The sequence below is a fragment of the Pseudorasbora parva genome, chromosome 10 (genome assembly GCF_024679245.1).
Source record: "Pseudorasbora parva isolate DD20220531a chromosome 10, ASM2467924v1, whole genome shotgun sequence".
NCBI classification, from domain to species: domain Eukaryota; kingdom Metazoa; phylum Chordata; class Actinopteri; order Cypriniformes; family Gobionidae; genus Pseudorasbora; species Pseudorasbora parva.
Window position 1 is genome coordinate 2,458,919 of NC_090181.1, and position 22,716 is coordinate 2,481,634.

The 22,716-nt window shown below is 41.7% G+C and overlaps 1 protein-coding gene across 2 annotated transcripts in view; it reads left to right on the top strand.

The window, feature by feature from the left end:
* LOC137090491 (uncharacterized) overlaps positions 1-22,362 on the top strand; it is a 61,353-nt gene extending 38,991 nt beyond the window's left edge. Inside the window, exons 11-13 of one of the 2 annotated variants that reach the window (XM_067454452.1) lie at positions 13,034-13,134; positions 22,017-22,141; positions 22,278-22,362. The gene's annotated coding sequence lies outside the window, so the exon portion shown is untranslated. The remainder of the gene's footprint in view (positions 1-13,033; positions 13,135-22,016; positions 22,142-22,277) is intronic. The other variant, XM_067454453.1, reaches the window with a different exon arrangement.
* Positions 22,363-22,716: the final 354 nt, after the last annotated feature.

Genomic DNA, 22,716 nt, shown 5'->3' on the forward strand with positions numbered 1-22,716 from the left:
CTGACACCTGAACATTCATCTGTGTGTTGAAAACGTAAAATGACAAACTATTTGAAGTGCAACTGGATTTTTTTTATTTCATTTATTAAAAATACAATATTATATTATTTTTACAATATTATTATTGTATAAAAATGTAAATTGGTACACCCCTAGAAACTATCTAAAGGGTCCTACATGAACAAAAAGTGTGTATTTTTTTTAATCAAAACTATTCATTACATCAAATATATATATTGATTACTGATAGTTATTACAATTAATTTGACCAAAATATTTTGTTATAGCTGCAAAAATATATATATGCAAACAGATTTAATGATATTTGAAATGTATTTGAATTAGATCTCTTATTTTTTCAGGGTTTGTCCTCTTCCTGTATTACTACCACATACAAAAGTCCTAGAAGGCCATTTCTCCGATGATCCAGAAAGCTCTGAATCAACCACCACCATTGCTCAATCCATAATTAATGCAGTGGAAAATGTTTATAAATAGCATAATCAAGGCATAATGATTTCTCTGCTTTAAGACTGATTTGTACAGTCACTGTGTACTGGGCAAATTCACAAAGACAATGTAATTTCTGAATGAGAGAGAATTGTTTAAAATGACTTATGTATAGGGTTGGGTATGGCTTGTTTTTATTTATTTTGTATATTACACCGGTGCCAAACCATTAGGGTAAACATACCTATTAAGCGGAAGTACCCATTAAACACTCAAAAAATATTTACGCTCAGATCATAAAAATAAAAATAAGTGATCACCCTACTTGATGTCTTAACCAAATGATGTGTTTGTTACTGTATACCACCTGTAATTTCACACTAATCAGACTATTTTACACTGAGATATGGGTATCCATGTGTTCACGCTGAGATATGGGCATCCATGTGTTCACGCTGAGATATGGGCATCCATGTGTTCACGCTGAGATATGGGTATCCATGTGTTCACGCTGAGATATGGGTATCCATGTGTTCACGCTGAGATATGGGCATCCATGTGTTCACGCTGAGATATGGGCATCCATGTGTTCACGCTGAGATATGGGTATCCATGTGTTCACTCTGAGATATGGGTATCCATTTGTTCACGCTGAGATATGGGTGTCCATGTGTTCACGCTGAGATATGGGCATCCATGTGTTCACGCTGAGATATGGGCATCCATGTGTTCACTCTGAGATATGGGCATCCATGTGTTCACGCTGAGATATGGGCATCCATGTGTTCACTCTGAGATATGGGTATCCATGTGTTCACGCTGAGATATGGGTATCCATGTGTTCACGCTGAGATATGGGCATCCATGTGTTCACGCTGAGATATGGGCATCCATGTGTTCACGCTGAGATATGGGCATCCATGTGTTCACTCTGAGATATGGGCATCCATGTGTTGACGCTGAGATATGGGCATCCATGTGTTCACGCTGAGATATGGGCATCCATGTGTTCACGCTGAGATATGGGTATCCATGTGTTCACTCTGAGATATGGGTATCCATTTGTTCACGCTGAGATATGGGTGTCCATGTGTTCACGCTGAGATATGGGTGTCCATGTGTTCACGCTGAGATATGGGTATCCATGTGTTCACTCTGAGATATGGGTATCCATTTGTTCACGCTGAGATATGGGTGTCCATGTGTTCACGCTGAGATATGGGCATCCATGTGTTCACTCTGAGATATGGGCATCCATGTGTTCACGCTGAGATATGGGTATCCATGTGTTCACTCTGAGATATGGGTATCCATTTGTTCACGCTGAGATATGGGTGTCCATGTGTTCACGCTGAGATATGGGCATCCATGTGTTCACGCTGAGATATGGGCATCCATGTGTTCACGCTGAGATATGGGTATCCATGTGTTCACTCTGAGATATGGGTATCCATTTGTTCACGCTGAGATATGGGCATCCATGTGTTCATGCTGAGATATGGGCATCCATGTGTTCACTCTGAGATATGGGTATCCATGTGTTCACGCTGAGATATGGGTATCCATGTGTTCACGCTGAGATATGGGCATCCATGTGTTCACGCTGAGATATGGGCATCCATGTGTTCACGCTGAGATATGGGCATCCATGTGTTCACTCTGAGATATGGGCATCCATGTGTTGACGCTGAGATATGGGCATCCATGTGTTCACGCTGAGATATGGGCATCCATGTGTTCACGCTGAGATATGGGTATCCATGTGTTCACTCTGAGATATGGGTATCCATTTGTTCACGCTGAGATATGGGTATCCATGTGTTCACTCTGAGATATGGGTATCCATGTGTTCACTCTGAGATATGGGTTTCCATGTGTTCACGCTGAGATATGGGTGTCCATGTGTTCACGCTGAGATATGGGTATCCATGTGTTCACTCTGAGATATGGGTATCCATTTGTTCACGCTGAGATATGGGTGTCCATGTGTTCACGCTGAGATATGGGCATCCATGTGTTCACTCTGAGATATGGGCATCCATGTGTTCACGCTGAGATATGGGTATCCATGTGTTCACTCTGAGATATGGGTATCCATTTGTTCACGCTGAGATATGGGTGTCCATGTGTTCACGCTGAGATATGGGCATCCATGTGTTCACGCTGAGATATGGGCATCCATGTGTTCACGCTGAGATATGGGTATCCATGTGTTCACTCTGAGATATGGGTATCCATTTGTTCACGCTGAGATATGGGTGTCCATGTGTTCACGCTGAGATATGGGCATCCATGTGTTCACTCTGAGATATGGGCATCCATGTGTTCATGCTGAGATATGGGCATCCATGTGTTCACTCTGAGATATGGGTATCCATGTGTTCACGCTGAGATATGGGTATCCATGTGTTCACGCTGAGATATGGGCATCCATGTGTTCACGCTGAGATATGGGCATCCATGTGTTCACGCTGAGATATGGGCATCCATGTGTTCACTCTGAGATATGGGCATCCATGTGTTGACGCTGAGATATGGGCATCCATGTGTTCACGCTGAGATATGGGCATCCATGTGTTCACTCTGAGATATGGGCATCCATGTGTTCACTCTGAGATATGGGTATCCATGTGTTCACGCTGAGATATGGGCATCCATGTGTTCACGCTGAGATATGGGCATCCATGTGTTCACTCTGAGATATGGGCATCCATGTGTTCACGCTGAGATATGGGCATCCATGTGTTCACTCTGAGATATGGGCATCCATGTGTTCACTCTGAGATATGGGTATCCATGTGTTCACGCTGAGATATGGGCATCCATGTGTTCACGCTGAGATATGGGCATCCATGTGTTCACGCTGAGATATGGGCATCCATGTGTTCACTCTGAGATATGGGCATCCATGTGTTCACTCTGAGATATGGGCATCCATGTGTTCACGCTGAGATATGGGTATCCATGTGTTCACGCTGAGATATGGGTATCCATGTGTTCACGCTGAGATATGGGTATCCATGTGTTCACGCTGAGATATGGGTATCCATGTGTTCACGCTGAGATATGGGTATCCATGTGTTCACGCTGAGATATGGGTATCCATGTGTCCACGCTGAGATATGGGTATCCATGTGTTCACGCTGAGATATGGGTATCCATGTGTTCACTCTGAGATATGGGTATCCATGTGTTCACGCTGAGATATGGGCATCCATGTGTTCACTCTGAGATATGGGTATCCATGTGTTCACGCTGAGATATGGGTATCCATGTGTTCACGCTGTCTGGTGGCCATTTTGAAAGCTGTCTGAAAACTTTCACCAAAAGAGTAGCCCCTTAGATGTGAATTTTTTTTTTAGATGTTTAGATGTTTTTCAATAAGTATAATTTCTTACTGCAAAATTAAGAGATTAATATGTAGACTTTTGCATATTATAACCTGAAACCTGGATTTTGGAAATAATTACAGTTAGATCCAAAAGATAGTTTAAGCAACATAGCACAGATGCTGCAGAAAATTGTATACTAGATGTATAAGACTGTGTGCTACACTAATATTGTAACGAACTGCTCTGAGACAGAAGGATGGAGATCCAAACCCAGTATTTATGTAAACTGAAGGATATTTTATTTAATTTCAGACCATTATTGTGCATTTGACCACTTTTATCTAAGCTAATTATCGGATGCGTCATGATTTCTGTTGAGACATTCAGATTGTAGAGTCAGAATTTGGCGTAAACAGAATGAGATCATGGATCCATCATACCTTGTTACCACTGTGCAGGCTGGTGGTGGTGGTGTAATGGTGTGGGGGATGTTTTCTTGGCACACTTTAGGCCCCTCATCATCTAATTATCTTTACAACTGTTTTAATTATCCTTGTTTTTAATTTTTAATTCTTACACATGGTATTCTTATTTCTCATGCATATGTTACCACTATTTATCATCAAAGATCGCATATCCTGTGGTGTTTGCTGGAAGGGATTTACAGAAGAGAAAATCCTCGTGGACTGAGTGTGCATGGCTGTATCTCACAAAACCGAAGATTTGCCTCATTATCAATGTCCCTAGACTCATCCAGCTGAAGAGAAAAGAAGGGACTCTGGCGTAATCGTGTGATCAGCTGCTCTTGGACATTTTCGGACATTATAGTTATGTGTCACTGGCCAGTGTCATTGGAGAGAGTTACTTTGTGCATATCATCACTAGCTTTCTTCCCGAGCATTACATTTGCCATAACTTCTGCAGCAGGCTTAATTAGAGTCTCTCCAATTGAAATGGGTTTTCTCGTTTTTGCAATGAGTAGAGATACTTTGTTTGATGCCTGAGTAGCCTTTGCATTTTCACCAGGCATAAAAAAACTTTGAGGTGTTTTTAATCATGTGTTGCTCGAGCTCATCACATTTTCTCTCAAAAAATGACACTGCTTTATCTGTACAATCTTTGTGCTTAGACTCAAAGTGACGCTTGAGTCTAGATGGTTTCATTGCTTCATTAGCCACTATTTCATAACACAAAACACAGTGAGGTCTAGGATCCTCAAGATCCCCAGTCCAGGAAAATCCAAACTTTATGTACTCATTGTGATATTTTCGCTTAACTTTCTCACATGGTTTTCCACGTTGCTGTAGCTTCATGGTCTGCTGTAGTGTGGTGGCCAGTGACTGTGCTTCAGTGGTTCTTTGTGGTGCTGTAGTTTTGGTGCTTTCAATGAACAGTTGATCTTTTCTTTTGACTCCTCTTTGGTTTAGCCACCAATCCATTTTTATGTTATTAAAACAGGATGGCAAGAACTGTTATCACAGTTTTGCAAATGCATTAAAAAATCTACTTAAATAAGTGACGGTTTTTATAAAAACTTGCCTAGTATAGGTCATCTTTTCGCGGACCACTAGGGGGCGATGGCGGACCACACTTTAAGAATTACTGCTCTATGCTAATAAAATGCTGGTTGAATCTATCCACTCCGAGAGTTGTCATGATTGAGATGCTGTTCTTTTGATGTTTCTTGAGCATCAAATCATATTAGAATGATTTCTGAAGGATCATGTGACACTGAAGACAGTAATGATGCTGAAAATGCAGCTTTGATCATAGGAATACATTTTCTTAACTGAAATGACTTGATTATGGCAACAAAAAAAAAAATCATAATCATAATCATGTAGCCTAAAAATCTAGACGCACCCTAGCAGCAGCAAATATAATTTGCAGCCAGGGTCGTCTACACTGTAAAAAAGTTTGGTTGGTTTTTGTTGGTTTAACTTGAAGTAACCTGGTTGCCTTAAAATTTTGAGTTTATTGAAATTAAAAATTTGAGTTGATACAATGAAGGAAATTTGTTCAATAAATAGCAACTCAAAATATTTTTGTATCTGAACCACATTAAAAATCTGATAAATCATGAAAATAGCACTATTTGGCATGTTTCACTGCGTCATCAGAAATAAAACACAATTACCCAATATGCTTACAAAATCTTTTAATAATATTTTAATAAAGGTTGTCCAATCTCAAAAATTTTTTGAGGCAACCAGGTAACTTTTTTTCAAAATAATTTTTGACAGTGTAGCAACTCAACGTTGGCTTGCGAGCTGGAAAAGCCAAACTCTGGTCTGGCCAATCACATCGTGGAATAGAGTCGGTGGGCGGGGCTTAACATAATGATGGCAGAGTTGCGTGCTACTAGAAAACAAAGAAGCTGGCGAACAGCGGTCTTTCGAATCAGCTTTGGCTGTGACTCTGGAAGACTTGGAGTTTAGCTTTTCTTTGATAAAGAACAGAACTGAAATCATTCTTAAAGAGCATATTGCAGGTTAAAATAAAATTGAGATAAACATATAACCTTGTATGAAAAGGTAAAGCAGGATTTAAAATGTTTTTAAAAGACATGAGCACAAATTTAGCAGATAAAGTGGCCGCTTCGTTGGATGTTTGTAAAAAACACTTTTTTCCAACATCGCGTCATATTACGTCACAACAGGGAGTCGTCTGCAAAGCTCTGTATTGGCTCAGTGCAGAATAGGTTGGTATTCTGTAGTAATCCGTGTAGTTTTTCTATTTAAATTTATCATTGTCATGGAAAATTGTGTCCAGCCTGTCAGGACATTGAGTCCACAGGTTTCCTAAAAAAAAAAAAGTTAGAAAAGCTGCATTGTGGCGTTTTGTGCAGGTGAAGAGACGGTACTTCACTTCTGCATCTGCTTTGACACACGCGGTGGTGTGTGTGTGTGTGTGTTCACTTTACACCGCGGATTATCAGCGATATGATGAAGTTTAACAGTGCAATACTCATGTAGTTAAAGGATAATATTAAATGATTAAACACTCACATGCAATGCTTCTTGGTTATTGTTTTTACATGAATCAATTTCAACATTGATTAATACAAAGTATGTAGGCTACATAAACACAAATGCATACTCACACTTTAAAAAAAAAAGTCAGGAATTATGTGCTGATTATGTATACAGATATTTTATTCAAGCCATGTATATACAGCGTTCACTCAAATACAATTCATAAAACGTCATACATCCTCACACTATCGACAGTGAATCGGCACAAAATAAACCCATAACACACAATGTCACGTCACAGACCATGGAAAATGGTGCAAGGACTCATGTGCAAAAGAAGTGATAATTTATTATAAAAAGAAACATAAATACAAAACAGAAACCCACAAGGGGGGAAAAACACATAATCATAAATCATAAACCAAAGACTCAAACATACCAACGGAATCACAGGGAACCAGGAGGCATAGACGAGACATACACAATGATCCAACATAGACTGACAAACACAAGGAGCTTATAAGGGGAAGAAATCAAGAGGGAACAGGTGGGAGAAATCAACACTAACCAGATAACAAGGGGGAGGGATCAGACAATGACAGGAGCACATGCTAGGCATGACAAAACCCACATGTGCACACAAGACAGGACAGGCATGTGACACAGAATGAGTGACTAAAGGATCGCAATAGCACGTAATACTGTCTGTGGCTCGGCCGCGGGCAGAATGTGACGGTCGGTCAAGGATCCTTCAGACGATCAGCTCGGAGAAACCGCGTGAACTGAGCACCGTAACTGAGGCGATCCGGGCGAACACACACACACACACACACACACACACACACACACACACACACGAGCGTTTGAGTTAAACAAAGACTGGAGACTCAAAACAGAGACTCAATGTTGTTGCTAGCTTTAGATAGAAAACATTACTTGTGTGCAAATTAGGGATGTCAGCGATTAATCGATGATCGATTAATTGTCGATAAGACATTTGATCGATAAGGCTAATCGATCATCGATTAAGCAGGGTCATGCACGTGCGTGCGGCTCAACCGCGAAACGGGAGGAAAAATGAAGCGAGCGTGCCCGAGTTCTATTTGGGACCATTTTACAGCTGGAGTTACACCTTCATCGTGACTACAAGTTTGCATGTGCATTCACAGCCTTTTGTTTTTTGCAAATGTAAGTTGTAATATTGTTTCTTTTGTGCAGGCCTATCTATAGCTGATTTATCTCATAAGGATGCATTTGGTTAATAATTAACGTTAGAGGCGTGCGGTAGTTAAAGCGTGGCGGTGATCAGCTTCAGCTCCTGCAGCAATGTGCAGCTAATAATGACTATGAGTGGGACTGTCATATTACACCACATTATTGAGAACAATATTGTAGTAAAACATTGTGATTGTTAATTATTTGGGTTTATTTGCCGTGTGTTTCATTGCGTTGATCCAGGAAGAGCGCGTGCACAACATGAGTCACGCATTCTGACTCGCGCGTGTAACTTGTTCAAGTGCACTTGTGCATTCGCATCAGATTGTGCTGAAGTAATTTGTAATATTACATTTATTTTGTAACGTTATATATGTGATCAATCATATAGGATGCGTTTCTTTTAGTGAAATAAAACGCACTAGCAAATGGCTTCAGTCAGTGATGGCTACCGGTTTTCATTCAGTGCTTCAGCTTTAGCGCATACAGAGGAATGCATAATAACGATGATTGGGACGGTCATATTACATAACAGAAATGAGAACACTATTTTAATAAATGGTTGTAAAGTCATTGGGTTTAGGTGCCGTGTTCAGAGCGTTGTTCCAGGAGGAGCGCGTCTCCCATTCTGAATATGAATATCAGCAACTCAATTCAAGTTCACTTGTCCATTCGCATCATTGTGTGAATATATATAATTTGTAATATTCTATTAAGTTTATATAAATCTGATTAATCTCATATAGGAAGCTTTTTGTTGAGTTAAATAACGCGCTAGCAAAGAGCTTCAGTGTAACTTACCAGTGTTGATTCAGCGCATCCGCTTCAGCTCGCGCAGTTCAAACAGCAGCGCGCGACTAATAATAACTATGATTGGGACTGTCACATTACATAACATTAATGAAAACAATATTTTAATAAATCGTTTTGAATTAATTGGGTTTAGGTGACGTTTCAGCACGTTGCTCTTGCAAGTGCGTCCACAGATTCTGAATAACAGATCTGAGGCGGCGTTCGTGTTGTATTACAGGTTATATTTGGTTATTACAGGTTATATAAGTCATTAAATTAAATAAAAAAATAACAGACCAATTTTATAGTCCCATAGCCCTTTGTTTAGATAAAAAAAAATCCTTCTCATTCATTTGGTGAAGAACATGGCGTTTTGAGCAGCATTGCACATAGGCCTACTGTCATGCTGTCGGCTGTAAGCCACTGCTGTAGACGCATATTGCAGTATTATGGTTAACAAATAAATCGATTAATTGATCGTTAATTTAAACGACGATCGATCATGGGAATTTGTGAAAATTGACATCCCTAGTGCAAATGATTTGTTGAAAAGCAGAGAACAGCAGCTCTTTCAACAGAAACAACCAGAGAGGGAGTGAGAGCGCACATGCGTATGTGTGTGTGTGTGTGTGTGTGTGTGTGTGTGTGTGTGTGTGTGTGTGTGTGTGTGTGTGTGTGTGTGTGTGTGTGTGTGTGTGTGTGTGTGTGTGTGTGTGTGTGTGTGTGTGTAAAAAGGCACTGTATGGTTGCAGCAACTGAGCTATAGCATAATAATACTCATAGATCTAGCCTGTGACATTGTTGTGCATGATTTGGCAATAGGGGACAGCCATGCTGGTGAAAATCAAGCCGACTCCCGAATTTTTTGATTTTGTATTTTTAAAAAATATCGTGAGAGAGGGAGGTGCGAGAAACGTTCTCGGCTAGTCGTGTTTTTCCTCAAATGCTGCGAGCCATGAGCATACGAGCATACACAATGTCCACGCGAGGGAAAAACATTGTCTGCGAGCTCGTAACGTTATGTCAGCAAAAACAGCACCGGGTAACGTTACGCCCCGCGCCCGGCTTTAACGTCTAATGTGGACGGCGATTGTGACTTAAGCCAGATGGTCTGAACTTATTATTAGTTTCTGTTATTGGTATCAATACTCCTAGATGACCAATACCAGCTTGGCGATTGCCTGATACATGATAATTATCTGCGAAGTATTGTAATCTGAGCACAGTGTTAGCGTATAATGTTATGAGCCGACTCTCTCACCTGCTCTGTTTTCCACTGTTTCTCCTCACACAACTCAAATCCTCTCCTCTGATCGTTGTTCTGTCTAATCCTGGCCTGTCCCTTATTGTGTGTCATAATTGCATGGCTGTGGTCTGCCATATGAGTATTACAGTTTTTCTCAATTGCTAAAACACTAAAACCCATCGGCTGAACACATTTCTCAGTTGCCTGAACTCATTTAGCTAATTGTGCAGTCTGTTGTCAATACCTTAAACCATTTCACATCATAAAACACAATTTGCAGATCTCACTTAGACTTTTCAGCAAAACTCTAAACACATTCTCATTGTCAAGACACATTCAGCACTCTAATGCACACGTCATCCATACGGGTAAACACAAGTGGCAACAATCAAATACAAATAGAGAACACAATGTCATTGATTGAACACAACCACTCAAAACTGATTTAACCTGTTTCAAATGATGAGACACAACCAATATAAGTACAGTGCATTGTAGGCTGTATACTGTACAATGAACAAATCATATTGCCCTGAACATGTTGCTTTCCATTTGTTTACAGTACTGACTGCTCAATAGATTTTGACTGGTTGCAGTTTCATATCAACAAAGAACGAGCTTGTGAGATGCAGAGTACAGTACTGTAAAAATCAGCCTAATCTAATGAAAATGCATATCTATAGCACAAAATTGTATTTATCGTGCGATTTATATGCCAAAATGAGTTTTTATGAGCATATGTTACGCAGTTTTCGTGTGCATATGATATGTCCTTTATATTGTGTTATGTGCACGTACTCCAAACAACTCAACCTACCCAATGGGGTGACAATGCAAATCATATGCACGTAGAAAATAATTGTGCCGTATAAATCGCACAATAAATACAATATGTGATGTATATGCATTTCATGAGAATGAGTTGGTAAAAATAGGGCTACAAGCAAGAGGAAGAACAAAAAATTTCAAAGCAAAGCAGAATAATAATAATTTCTGATCAATTTTGAGCTACTATGATGGAACATGTTTTCATTCATCACAAGACAATGACAGAAAAATATGAAATTTGTTTTAAGATTAAAAATTTACTTCTGCCTGAGAAATGTTTTGAACAATGTGTTTTCTATTTTTTGCTGTATTGTTTACTGATTGCTTGATAGTGTTTATCATTTTGATCACTTTGTTTATGATTTGAGAGCAGTGTTTGATTTTGAACACAGGTAAAACTGTTTTGAGGCGAAAGTTTCATTTTGCAAGAGAAGTCAGAGGTTTTGTGAATAGTGCTTGAAGAGGAGGTTTTGTGTTTAATGGTTTCAGAAAATGGAGCAAGGTTTCAGAAACAGTGTTTTAGCAATTGAGAAAAACTGTAATGACTTAAGATTAATTAAATAGGTTAAAGGTTTATTAATTAACGATTACCAATATTTTGACTATACATTTTTATAAAATCATAAATCAGATAATCCATAATGATTTACAAAACTACTGTAGCTTACATGGCTCCGTCACCAGGTAGAAATTCATGCAAAGGTTAACTGTTGATTTTTCGTCAAAACAAGATATTAACTTTGCAAAAATTATAAAATGCTATGTGTTGAATTTGTTGATGTTATGGCTCTGCTTGACAGCAAGTAATTTTAAAAAAAAAGGATCGAGTATCAGGGTTGCCAACTTTTAAGTTCAGGCTGGAGTGAGATTTTTTGGGGGCCGGGCTGGCGGGGGGGGGGGGGGGGGATACCAAGTCTGGTAATGCTTTTGATCTTGATTCAGTATCAGTTTATATCTAGTATATATACTGTACATAATAATATGTTTGTTTTGGCACTAGTTTAAACATTTCTTGGGTCAAATTATATGTGCCATTCCTTAATATTCACTTGTGACTGCTTATATAAGTATCATTTTTCATTAAAAAGATTAGGATGCAAGTTATTTAATTTTTGAAATTTCACATTTAAAGAAATCTAGTGTTTGATCATCATATCTAAATATTTATTAGAATGCAAATACTGCAATTTATTTTTGAGCAACTAGATTATATACATGTATATTTATTAAAGAGCCATAAGGCACCTACTGGCATTACAAATAAACATTAATATTTTTTAGCCACAAAATGACTCTAATTTGCCTCTTTGAATTGGAATTCTCTATTTTAATATTAATTACTACACTAATTGTAATATAAATTTTAGAAGAAATACAAATATTAGAAGAAAAATATTTTAAGTGGTCATTTATTGACAATAATTGTTGCACAAATAGTATTTAGTACCAAAAGATCTCCTCAAAATATTCAATAAATATAATTTAATGAGTATGAGTGTGACCTATTAGTAAGGAATACCTGAGGGCTAAATACAAGAATAACATTAATGTTAACAATGTTGAATCTCTATCACTCTCCATAATAAAACGATCCTGTAAATATGGCTGACTTAATAATCAATAAACACTAACACTATGCTGTACTGTTTACCAAAACTTGCAGCAAACATCTATATGGTGAAACTGTTGTGTATCCGCTTAAGCCATTTAAATTCATTGGCACAGCGCTAGAAGTATTGAGCGCTCATGGGCCACGTGACCAGCGCTCGCCACCGGGAGACGAGAGCATGCAACTCCGCTTTTCAACGACTCTGGCTTTAACATTATGCCACATTAGCGCCAAAACGCTATTTATTGTTTGAATTTCATTAAAACACATTTAAAAAAATTAAAGCTTATAGCTTTGTTTAATATCAAAAGCAGGTTTGGCAATTTGGCGTGAGATTGTGTTGGGCGGAGTGAGAGCGTGAGACAGAGCCTGAAAGCGTGAGTATCACGCCAGATGCGTGAGAGTTGGCAACCCTGGAGTATTGAGCATTATTTTTCCTTAATTTCTTAATAATAATAAATAAATAAAAATGTGAATGGAATCAGAAATGGAATCACTGGGCAGAATCAAATCAGAAAATTTCCCAACCCACAAACAAACCAAATTTAATTCATATATTTAAACCACCACTCCCTTTTCTTCAAAGGAAATCTTGAATGGACGACGTCCGGCTGTGAGACAGAAATAATCAACAATAACACCATAAAGTGCTCGTGTTCACATCTGACTTTCTTTGCAGTGCTGATGGTGAGAAGCTTCTCTAAATTTAATATAAACACCCCATGAAATCAATATCAGTCTTTTAGTCCACATCTATGTGCTAATAAACTTGTACAAGATGACTAAAGAAATGTAACAGATATATAGTATGCATTTAAAATGTAAAGACTAACAGTTTTAAAATGGTTGTTCCCTTTATCGAGGGAACTCGCACTGCGTCGTCAAGTGACGTCACTCTGGGAAGGCCCCCAGCGTTATGCTACTGAAGTATGAATGAAATCTATCCAACTGTGATTGGTGCTGCGTCATGACGTAGTAGATGACGGCATAACCGGAAGATACAAAGCGACGCTGACACACACACACACACACAGTAGCTTTTTGCTCTTCAGCCAAGCTCTCTGTATTTGAATTGTTTGTCTATTTGTTGTTGTTTGTCCAAGAAGAATATATATTTTGTGAAGCTGGCAGGCTCGCAAGCCCCGCGGTTCTGTCCCGAGTCTGTTGAGGCAGTGCGGTGGCGATCAGTGGGCTCGCAAATGAACTTGTCAGCGGGTCTTGGGACTGCTGAGGCACCTTCTCAGCCTCGCTGACAGTTCAGATGTTCTCCTTCCCCGTGCGGAAGCCTGCGTTGCGGCCTCTTCCCCCGGGGTGGAGAACCCGATGCTTGAGCAGTCTGATTCTGAGGAATTAGACGTGCACAGTATCGAGACGGTTGACGTTAAAGCACCCAACATGCCACTTCATTCATTAAATAAGGGCGCGCGGGCAGTTCTCGAGAGGGCTGCCTGTATAGTGACCCAGTGTTTCTGTCCCCGTACAGAAGCCCGCGTTGCGGCTTTTTCCCCCGGGTGAAGAACCAGATGCTTGAGTAGTTTGATTCCGAGGAATCAGACGTGCACAGCATCGAGGGAATGAAGTAGTAACGAGAGTTTGCCACTTCATAATGCATACGATCTCGCGTTGCCGAGGCAGCGCATAGACTAAATGCAATAAAATAAGAGTAAACACACGCGATCGGTGTACAAGTGATACTTGGTGCAAGGCATGCAGTCAGCTCGCGCCTGTGGTCTTTCATCTCGAGGGATGAAAGCCAAATATGTTGTAAACGAATCGAATCTTACGTTTGCTGAGGCAGCGTGTAGATGACGATTCGATTTAATACATATTTAAACAGTACGGTCTGGTGATTATGGCTGCATTTAATTTTGAGGAATTAAAATTAAACATTATCTGACTTTGAGGAGTTTGATATGTTTATTCAGCCTATCATTCAGTGCATGTTCATTTGAGGGATGATTATGGTGGCATTTAATTCGGAGGATTTAAATGAGATTTATCTGACTTTGAGAAAAAAAAGGAAAAAAAAGGGAAAAAAAAGGGGTTAGATTATCAGTCTATCATCTAAATTGTGTTCACTTGGTTTATTCATCTAAGGATTCACAGTGGCCGCCCTAAGCTGTTACGGCCCTGTCGAGTCAGATAAAACCACCTCTCCCGGACAGCAATCGAGGTCGCCTCTTCCGTGGAGTTTTTTAGAAGTCGATGCTGCGATCCGCAGTCTGCGACGCTCGGGCCACATTGATTTCCAGCAAAATGCTGCACGCATGCTACTCCAGTCGCCTCTAGAAAGACCTGCAGCTGGACAGCGAATGTGTTAGCACACAGAAAAAAGGAGGCTCGGTGGGTACCAGAGACCAGCATCGGAGTCTGGTCCCCATAATAGAGTATCTCGGTGTATGGTTATGCCTCCCCGAATATAGCTACTTTGGCCCTGTGTACCGTGGGCAAAGGGTACAGACTGCAGTTCAGTGTACCAATACCGAAGTCATCGGTGTGGTCTGAATTGTGGTGTGCCCAGCCCAGTGGCCTGCTGACCAGCCCCCTCTCCCAGGGGGCGATCAAGGTCACCTTCTCTGTGGAGTTTTCTGGAAGGCGATGTTGCGATCCGCCGTCTACGACGCTCGGGCCACATTGACTTCCAGCGAATGCATGCTGCTCCAGCTGCCTCTAGGAAGACTTGCAGCTGGGCAGCGAATGCGTTCACACACCGAAAATCCTCCCCGACTAAGCTCTGCCGGGTGGCTGCTTCAGGGGGTCGGGCAGGAGGCTCGGTGGGTATCAGAGACCAGCATCAAGAGGCTGGTTTCCATAGTAGAGTATCTCGGTGTATGGTTATGCCTCCCGAATATATATACTTTGTCCCTGTGTTCCGTGGGCAAAGGGTACAGACTGCAGCTCAGTGTACCAATGCCGAAGTCATCGTGTGGTCTGAACGGTGGTGTGCCCAGCCCAGTGGCCTGCTGGCCAGCCCCCTCTCCCAGGGAGGCGATCAAGGTCGCCTCCTCTGTGGAGTTTTCTGGAAGTCGATGCTGTGTTCCCCCGTCTACGACGCTCGGGCCACATTGACTTCCAGTGAACGCATGCTGCTCCAGCCGCCTCTAGAAAGACTTGCAGCTGGGCAGCGAACGCGTTCGCACACCGAAAATCCTCCCCGACTTAGCTCTGACGGGTGGCCGCTTCAGGGGGTCGGGCAGGAGGCTTGGTGGGTACCAGAGACCAGCCTTGAGAGGCTGGTTCCCCTAGTAGAATATCTCGGTGCAGGGTTATGTAGTGGACACCAGAATTCCAGGGCCCAGTTTACAGAGGTGTCAAGTAACGAAGTACAAATACTTCGTTACCTTACTTAAGTAGAAATTTTGGGTATCTATACTTTACTGGAGTAATTATTTTTCTGCCTACTTTTTACTTCTACTCCTTACATTTTCACGCAATTATCTGTACTTTCTACTCCTTACTTTTTAAAAATAGCCTCGTTACTCCTCTTTCATTTCATCTTGTTTAAAAAAAAAACTATGCAGATAAATCGCGTCATCCGGATAGTGTGAATTTGATTGTGGTTGGATGAGAAGTGTAAACATATACCATTCCAACACCCTATTGGTTACTACGCGATCCATCGAGCCTGCACATGAATCAAAGCACAAATCACACACGGTGTTGCCAGATTGGGCGGGTTCCAGCGGACGAGCGCGCACTTTCAGTCAATCAGCGATCAGCAGGCAGACGCACTCATTCATGACAGCCAGGTTTTTAGCGCGATAACTCGTTGTAGATGTATGTTCAAGTGATCGCTATGATAAAGTGGCATACATACAGTATACACAAGCCGTTTCTACAAAGGAGTGGGAGAGTGAACCAACTCTCAAACGTGGATTACACCTGTGACTCGAAGACACTTTATAATAATCATGATTCCTGTCCATCATAATATGCACACTCAGGACATCTGCAACTAGCAACCCCAAAAGCTGCTGAAAGAGGTTTGAATCAATGATGAATCAGTTTTGACTGGACTAAGTGCATGTTCTATGAACTTCACAAGGGTACTGTAGTTTTGTCAGAGCAAAGCTAAGCGCATTGTTATTTTTTTGTCGGCGGATTATTGTACAGTATCGATGAATTACGCATTTGTGGTGTGTTTTAACGTGTGAAATGGCAGTTAATTATGTGCTTTTTCCGATCTCTTATATTGGGCACTTTGTGCACTTAAAGTGGCTTCTTCAATAAAATATCATCACATTATTTTGGCAGTTTTGTTGAGCTTTGAGCCCTGCACAGGCCCTGCATAATCCTTTTTATGACACACTCCTGCAGTCATTAAAATAGTTCAGCTTTGTTTGTAATGTCCAAGTAGTTATATTTCGTGTAGTTTCTTTATTAAAGTTAATTTAGAAAAATGTTTGGATAATTTGTTTGTTTGTTAATTTTTTTTAAAGTGACAACCAAGCAGTCAGCGGCCGACAGTGGGTATGAGGTTAAGGGTGTAAAAAAGTCAGGGCCCGTAGGGCTCTAAAGCGTTGTCAATCTGGCAACACTGATCACACATGTAGCCTACATTTACATTCCGATAAAGGTTATTGATAACATTACTTATAGGCAACTAGTCATCATATCTTTCGCTTCAGGAAACACATGTTAATGCTCAGCAGTACACATATGGTATATGTCCATTGTACTAAAATGCATTCATTTTCAATGGGTATATATGCGGCTGAAACAGGTAGCCAGTGCATCCCAAATTTTTCAACATTAACATTTTAATATAACATTATAGTCATTATGGCCTTTAGAAAAGTGTTTTTTGAGGAGGTGTGGTAGTGCTCTATATGCCCCTGTGGTGTGGCCTAAGCTTTTGTCTTTAATGGCATTTTTTTCCTTACATTACTTTTACTTTTATACTTTAAGTAGTTTTGAAAACCAGTACTTTTACACTTTTACTTAAGTAAAAGGCTTGAGTTGATACTTCAACTTCTACAGAAGTATTTTTAAACCCTAGTATCTATACTTCCACTTGAGTAATGTATGCGAGTACTTTTGACACCTCTGCCAGTTTATGGCCGGGCCCCTCTTTGCCCGTAACAGTGGACAAAGGTTTGCTCCATTTTGATTGGATCTTGTTGGACTAGCACAAACAAGATGTCCAACGCCATCAGATAAAGATGCTTGGACAACAGCCAGACACCTCTTTGAGGGCAAGAAGAAGACCTCTAGTACCAAGCCCAGGAAGGACAGGACTTCTCATTGGTCCACATGCAGTTTCTGCCCTTCACCCATCTAGAGATGGATCCCTAATGACCTGATTTGTGATGGCCATAAACATTCCTCGGGACTTCAGCAGTAGTGGGTGAAACAAAGAAAGACCAAAACTGATCCATCCAAATCCATTCACAACTATGTTTGGAAACCTTAAGACTGATGCAAATTACACACATCCATTTCATACTTATTCAGAGAAATAAGTATTCTCAGTGACAGCTATTTGTAATGCAACATCTTCCACAAATTCAGCTATTAATGAACAAATGAATGAACACATGACAGTTCAATCTTTTTCCATCATGTTTGGTGTCTGTGTTTAGTATATTGCCAAGGGTATTCTGATGGTGGTTTGGAAAGTGAGAAATGCATTTATGAACTTTAAAGACCCTTTAAAGACTTCTAACTGTGTACAGTATGCAAATGAGTTCCACAGGGGAATGAAGGGTGGGCCACACTGTGTGCCCCCTCTGATGCCAGCAGCCAATAGCAACACTGGAATGGAGAAGCGCCAAATTGCAATCTCCTCCTATTCGGAAAAGGATAAAGGTACCCTTTCAATAGACACTCCTTGTTCTGAGTCTGTCCGTTGAGGATTAGACTGTGACAGAGCAACCAGGTTCTGAGTCTCCACATCCGAGAGACAAACAGTTCACCACGTTCTGAGTCTGTCCCTTGAGGATTAGACTGTGACAGAGCAACCAGGTTCTGAGTCTCCACATCCGAGAGACAAACAGTTCACCAAGTTCTGAGTCTGTCCGCCGAGGATTAGACTTTGACAGAGCAACCAAGTTCTGAGCCTCTGGTTTAACCAGAGAGACAACACAAGATCCGAGGATCTGAATCTACAGCTTGTGAGGCAGCAACAGATACGACAACGTTCTGAGCCTCCAACCTGTGAGGAAAGAGACATTAACCAACACTACATTCAGAGTTATAGTCCAGCGAGACGACTACAGCACGTCCAGAGTCTCCATGCTAAAGAGACCAGAGCAGATTGACCAACTTCCGAGTGTCTGTTCCAAAGAGGCAGAAGACACAGAGACATTTGCAACAAGGTTAAGCTCAGGAGAGCAAACCTTCACTTCAAGGTTCCTTCATCTGCGTGTTCCAGGTTAAGGACCTTCTGCACCTACTTCAGGGCCTCATCTGCGTGTTCCAGATTTTAGGACCCTTTGGTGCCCCAGGAGATCAGCATCCCACAGATCTTTATGTTCAAGGCTGTTGAAACAGATTCCAGCTCCTTTCTTCACTGCATTGTCTCCCAGCAAAACCATTGGAAGAAGTCATCACCATCGGACTGCTTACTCAACCACGTGGAACGTAAATATCACTTATCCAAACCTCTTTCTAGAGACCTTGGCATTGTTGTATATTATCAGTATATGATTTTCTAATTTACATTAGAGGTAATATAACTGATGCTAGTTAATAACAAATAATCTTTCGTTTATTTGTTTGATACATAATAAGGTTCTTCACCTTAATTTTAGAGAAACAACAGTTTATCTTTCCATAAGATAACGTAACTCTTCTATAGCCACACTTAACTTACTCACATGTATTTTATACATTTTACGCACTTTATGCCTTTATCATTCATTGTATTCATTTAGTAGTTGTGTTAATTGTTCTGTTTATCTTTTGTTAATAAAATCTATTTTATTACAATTGTGTCTTCCTTGTGCTGATAAAGCAGAAAAGGCTCTACAAGTTAGAAATCTCACCAATCTTTCAGATAAATCAGCTGACCAACTCTCCCACCCTTTACATTCATTATAAATGACTGGGCAGCCTCCTGTGCGGAGTGTTCTCATACAGCCAAGGTAAAAGGCCTTGACTAGTGTCCCAAACTAACAGGGGGGAAGGTGGTCATCTGATGTACTCATAACCACACCTTAAGTGACGTGTGATCCAAAATTCACAACGTCAGCAGTGACGTGAGTACCAATCACTACCTTACTTAGTGTCCTTGGGTGGACAAAAGTAAAAATCACTACAGTTATGCTTCCCGAATATATCTCCTTGGGCTTTGTGTACCGTGGGCAAAGGGTACAGACTGCAGTTCAGCATTCCACCACCGAGGTTTATCAGTGTGGTCTGAATGGTGGTGTGCCCAGCCCAGTGGCAGGTTAGGGAACAGGAAGTGTGCTCCCTGATGGTAAAGGAGGCCATACAGTGAATCCCTCCGCCAGACAGGCAGTCAGGCTTTTACGGTCGCTACTCATGGTTCCCAAAGAGGATGGAGGGGTGCGTCTATTATTAGATCTGAGGTAGTTGAACTGCTCTCTGAGGAGATTCATGTTCAAGATGCACTATCCCATCGTGAGTCAGATCCAGTTCGAGGACTGGTTCGTCACAAGGTATCTAAGGACGCATATTCCATTGCTGCCCACAGGAGGTTCCTGAGGTTCGCTTTTGGGGGCGAAGCGTACCAATATCGGGGTTCTTCCCTTCTGCCAGGCTCTTTCGCCCCGCACCTTCATGGAGTGCATGGATGCAGCTCTATGAGGTGCTTGGGGCTGAGACATAGTGTTGTCTCATAGTGTTGAGAGCATAGTGTTGCCGGAAAACTGTTTCAACAGATGCATCCCTCACTGGCTGGGGCGCGGTCATGGAAGGCCGCTTTGTGAGAGGTCCGTGGGGGACCCAGCATTACTCCTGGCACATCAACTGCCTGGAAATGCTTGTGGTCTACAAAGCTCCGAGGAGCTTTCTCCCGGACCTCCGCAGCCACCATGCCCTGATACGATCTGACAATATGGCGTTCGTATCGTATCTAAATCATCAGAGGGGTCTGAAGTCGCGCCCTCTGTGCAGACTGGCGCATCAGGGAGCAGACATCCTGTCAAGGCAGAGGCTGAGGCCCGGGGAGTGGCATCTCCATCCAGAGGTGGTGGAGGCCATGTGCAAGAGGTTCAGCCCGGTGGAAGTGGATCTAGTTGTATCTCAAGAGACGTCCCACTGCCCACTTTGGTTCTCCCTCAGGCATCCGGCCCCGTTGGGCCTGGATGCCATGACAAAGACATGGCTGAGGCTACGTCTGTATGCATTTCCCCCGATCACTCTGCTCCCGGGAGTTCTGGAGCGGGTCCGCCATGAGGGTGTCAACCTGCTCTTGGTAGCACCCCGGTGACTGTGCAGAGTATGGTTCTCCGACATCATCGAACTGTTAGACGGCCTTTCCTGTAGGTCCCTCTGAGGGTACCAATATTGGGTTCTTCCCTTCTGCCAGGCTCTTTCGCCTTCATGGACCTTCATGGAGTGCATGGATGCAGCTCTATGAGGTGCTTGGGGCTGAGACTCAACACAAAGAAAGTGTGTTTACGCCCTCCCAGCGGTCTACATTCCTGGGAGTCGTATGGGACTCGACAACGTTGCTGGCTCAGCTGTCCCCCGCACATATCGAGTCCATACTGGCAGAGGTCTCCAGAGTAGAGCTAGGCACAGCCTCACTGTCAAACAGTTCAGAAACTGCTGGGTCTCATGGCAGCAGCGTCCAGCGTGTTCGGCCTGCTCCACATGAGACCCCTACAGTGGTGGCTGAAGACCAAGGGGTTTTCCCCAAAATAGCCTTGGCTATCACGCCAACCTGCCTGGAGTTTCCCCCTGGCGGAGTGAAAGCCATCTTACATCCTAGGAAAGGAATCAGGCTATGTGCCTAAGGTGCCATCTAATGTGGCACAGTCAGTGGTTCTTCAGGCCTTCCATCCTCCACCTCACATGACGGTGGAAGAGGAAAGACGACTTCTGCTCTGCTAGCAGAGATCTAAGAGTTTATTGGGGAGGTCTCCCCAGTGGAGGAAGTCAGAAGTTTCAACAGCCTGCAACTCCCAGCGACGTCCTAAGTGTGCCTGGTCCCCCAGCTTCACACTGGGACAAACGTGATCACGGTGTGGCATAGTGGGTAGTTCGTTCCCAGAGTGTCGTCACTCGACGAAGCAGTGCGAGTTCCCTCGATAAAGGGAACGTCTCGGATTATGACTATAACCCTTGTTCCCTGAGAGGGAACGAGATACTGCGTCTCGTGGCCACACCTATCACGGGCAGAGCGCTTGCTTCATCGCAAATAAGCTAGTGTGTGTGTGTGTCAGCATCGCTTTGCATCTTCCGGTAATGCCGTCATCTACTACGTCATGACGCAGCACCAATCACAGTTGGATAGATTTCATTCGTACTTCAGTAGCATAACACTGGGGGCATTCCCAGAGTGTCGTCACTCGACTACGCAGTGTCTCGTTCCCTCTCAGGGAACAAGGGTTATAGTCATAACCCGAGATGTTTCTGTTGTTTTCTCTCTTATCTCGCAGTTTCCTCCAGATGAAAAAGCAAACATCACAGCAGATTATGTGGCATCATTAAGCTTCATCTCTTATATCGGCTGCGGCATCTCCATGTTTTTTTACACTGTCGCTCTGTTCATGCATTTCCTGCGGTAGAGTATAAATATAACATATTTACTCTAAGCTTTTTGACCAATTGCTATTGTTCCTCTTTTTGATTAAAAAAAAAACATCTGCTAAGTGATTAAATGCATGTTACAAATGCATGATGTTTTTATATTTGAACAGGAAAGCTAAATCAAATCAGGCCACGAAGATCTTGATGAACATGTTTGTGGCTTTGTTTCTCCTGAATTTATCGTTTTTGACAAACGAGAGTGTGGCCAACACAGAAGTCATGGCTGCGTGTGTCTTCATAGCACTGCTCATGCATTACTCCATGCTGGCTGCATTCACCTGGTTCTTCATTCAAGCTCTTCATATGTACTTATGGCTCATCAGAAAGACCATGACCATCACAAACTACATGAGGAAGATCACCTTGTTTGGCTGGAGTGAGTTATAGAGAGAATCCACCTGTTATACTGTAATAATAATAATAATAATTAATTAATTAATTAATTAGTTACATTAAAGGTAGGATAGGTAGTACTGCTCTAAAACACTTTTGTCCAAATTTGTTTAAACTTTTTTTTTATATGTCAATACATAATTAAAATGTAAGCAC